This window comes from Bos indicus, chromosome 20 (assembly GCF_029378745.1).
Source record: "Bos indicus isolate NIAB-ARS_2022 breed Sahiwal x Tharparkar chromosome 20, NIAB-ARS_B.indTharparkar_mat_pri_1.0, whole genome shotgun sequence".
Classification (NCBI taxonomy): Eukaryota; Metazoa; Chordata; class Mammalia; order Artiodactyla; family Bovidae; genus Bos; species Bos indicus.
The window spans coordinates 67225-70855 of record NC_091779.1 but is presented as its reverse complement, the minus strand read 5'-3'; the positions used below and the strand labels follow the sequence as shown (position 1 = coordinate 70855).

General features: G+C 37.9%; 1 pseudogene; it reads right to left on the bottom strand.

Annotated features, from left to right (window-relative positions):
- Window positions 1–533: 533 nt before the first annotated feature.
- LOC109556660 (olfactory receptor 5D13-like) lies at window positions 534–2376 on the bottom strand (annotated as a pseudogene).
- Window positions 2377–3631: the final 1255 nt, after the last annotated feature.

Sequence of the window (3631 nt, the reverse complement as noted above, 5' to 3'; positions counted from 1 at the left end):
CCATGGACACAGGAGCCTGGCAGGCTAAAGCCCATAGAATTGTAAAGAGTCAGACATAACTGAGCAACTAAGCACAGGAATGTCTTTTAACTTTAGTGTCTTAGTGTTGAACAACTCTTAGTTACTATGATTCAACTGATGTAACTCCCTCATGGTTAACTATAAACTTTCATGACAACTCAAATCCATTCTTTGATGACCTATAATGACTTAAAGAAAAGAAAAAAGGAAGACTCACTTGAACAGCCAAATGGTAATGTGTCTTTACTCAGAAATCTTTACATGACAAACACTTTATCTAGAGACTTAAATAGTCTAGGCTTTAATTAGGTGTTATTTATTATTTTATTGCTAAGTCTCTACAGTTTACTAAAGTGGTTGAACGATGTATCAACAAGGGAATTACGTTAAATGTGTGCACTGTTTTCCTTCCTAAAAATTGGAATTTTAAATGCTATTAAAAATGCTACAAAACTTGGACAGTTCTCCACAGTGCTCTTGTAAATGAAAAAACAAACCTAACCATTTTACATTCATTGACATAATAATTTGGTATTGACTAGCTTCCTAGCAGTCTCTTTCACATCATTGTTCCCGAGGCTGTAGATCACTGGGCTCAGCATGGGGATGACCACTGTGTAAAAGACAGAGGCCATCTTGACCATGAGCCATGAACTCCTGGAGTTAGGGACACAGTAGAGGGAAAGGATGGTCCCGTGGAAGACGGTAATGGCAGTCAAGTGGGAGGCACAGGTGGAGAAGGCCTTGTGGTGCCCCCCAGTTGAAGGCATCTTCAGGAGAGTGATAAAAATGAAAACATAGGAGGTGAGAATAATCATCAGGCTGCTTATTTCATTAAACGTGGCAGAGACTAAAATGGTCTCCTGGCTAATGTAGGGGTCACAGCAGGAAACAGCAACAATGGCCGCATGCTCACAGACAAAGTTATTTATGATATTATTTCCTCTAAAGGACAATTCAGATAAAAAGTGGGTAAGAGTCAGGGAACAGACTGTACCCCCAAGAGTATGATGCACCCACCAGTAAGGAACAAAGCTTCTGGAACATGATAGCTGTGTAGAGAAGAGGGTTGCAAATGGCCACAAATCAGTCATATGCCATCACTGCCAACAGGAACGTCTCTGTCACCACAAATATGCAGGCAAAGGAGAACTGCATGATGCATCCTGTGAAGGAGATGGTTCTGTCTTCCACAATCAAGTTTTCTAGTAGCTTGGATGTAACTACTGTTGAGTAACAGAGATCAACAAAGGACAAATGTCTGAGGAAGTAGTACACAGGGGTGTGGAATTTGGGATTTATCTAGATAGTTAGGATCATGCCCAGGTTCCCCAGCACACTGACGGAGTAGATGGTTAAGAATAACAGGACAAGGGGTATCTGGAGTTCGGGATATTCTGAGAAGCCCAAGAGAATGAAAGTGACTTCAGCACTCTGGTTTTCTTGGTTCCTGTGGACAAAATATAAAAGTTGATTCAGAGAAATCTGCAGCAAAATTTGAAAGAAATGTAATGTTATTCCCTCAGTATTGTGGGATGTTTTTGTGACTCCATGGACTGTAGCCTACCAGGTTCCTCTGTCCATGAGATTCTCTGGGCAAGAACACTGGAAGGGTTGTCATGCGCTCCTCCAGGGGATCTTCCTGACCTAGGCATAGAATGAGAGTACTTATGGGGAAAAAGAGTGCATTGAATTATTATTATTTTTTAAATTAGCTTCTTTCCCTCCAAAATGCCTCTACTGTCTTTTTCTGACATTAAAATTCATTCTTTTCAAAGCTACTTCCTAAATTCTTACCAAAACCTGAAATGGCACTCAGTATAAAGGGAAGTTCATTCCACATAGACTTCTCTAAAAATTCTATATATCATTAGGAGTTGAAATTAAACACTCTGTTATTTTCACTCAGGTTTTATAAATTTATACTCCAAGAACACATATAACACTTCAAGATTTCCTGTACATGTATAACTATGTCATTCACATATTCCCCCACTCTTTTTCTTCAGTTATTCCTTTACATTCTTAAACATGTGATTAATTCCTGATTCCCTGAAAGTATGTTTCAATTTAACATGCAAATCATAGAGCACATATTCTCTAACTGAAAATACTTTTTTTTTAAAGTCAGGATTTGTTCCCTATGTCTATGGTAACAAAGTTTGAATAGTCCAGGGTTGAAAGGGAAATCTTCACCAAAGATGAATACAATTTCTGATGCACACTTGTTCCTTCTTCCCCACACTCCTTCTCCACACCTGTAGCTTTTCTCTCCACCTTCCACACTCTGTACTTGTCAATAGGCTTGGGGCCAATGTTCCCAATCGCCCACGTAGTCCAGGAAGTGTCAGCCATGCTCAGCTGTGAGCACAGGTGCTGTGCATAGTATTTATCTTCTTTTCTGTGCAATTACCTTGGAATAATTTTCCCATTGCAGACCCACTATGTGCTCAGCCCTGTAACAGGCATTTTAGAAACTATAAAATTATAAAATCTCAGCCTCAATTTGTTTCTTAGAGCATTATTCCAGGATATAATCATATAAGCACAGATGACAACTTATAGTTCTTGTTTATTATTAAAGTTTGTATGTATAAAGGGAATGAAAATATTGTGATCCAGAAAAAACAAAAAATTTCCTTGTGATGTAGCATGGTGAACAATAATAAATGTGGTGAAAGATAAATAATCAAAGACTTCTAGTCAACTAAACAGGTAATCTGGCAGTTAGATTTATACACGTGCTTGTTTGCCTCCTGCAAAGATTAATGAAGTATATTAGGAACATATTATATTCCTTTTAAAGTGAAATAAAAATCAACTCACCTGAGTGTAGAAGAATTTGACTGGCTCATTTAATAAAGCTTCTTTTCTAAGTTCAATGGATTCCAGGAAAATTTATGCTGAGAAGTCATTTTTTTTAATATGGTAATAAGCCTGAAAAATAGTTAACAGGTATCTAGAATATTTCAGAAAATGAATTTCTCTTATAATGTATTAAAAATATATTCAGACTTGAAAAGGACTGAGAAAAGGACACCAAAAAAGGAAACCAAAAAAGCTGAACCCTAACATCAAACTGTAACATATATATGCCACCAAAACCCCAAGGAGATTAACCTTAGAGAATATTATTTAGCTATTGCCTTGAGACCACAAATGGGGCAATTAGATGAAATAATGTCCTTGTGATACTTTGGTTGCATATGCATTTTTTTCCAAAGTTTGGGGAACAATTTCATCATGCACTCTAGTCCATTGATCTTTTAAAAATGTTGAACTAGACACTATATTTTTGTCTTTAAATACTTGCAAAATGCAGAAATATACAAAAGCAAAATCAACTATTGGGTAACAATCTAAATATTCTTAATTTTTGTTGAATTTCTGGTTGTCCCCCTGTATCTGTGGGCTTCCCTCATAGCTCAGTTGGTAAAGAATCCTCTTGCAATTCAGGACACCCTCGTTCAATTCCTGGTCAGGCAGATCCCCTGGAGAAGGGATAGGCTACCCACTTCAGTATTCTTGGGCTTCCCTTGTGGCTCAGCTGGTAAAGAATCCGCCTGCAATGCGGAAGACCTGGGTTTGATCCCTGGGTTGGGAAGACCCT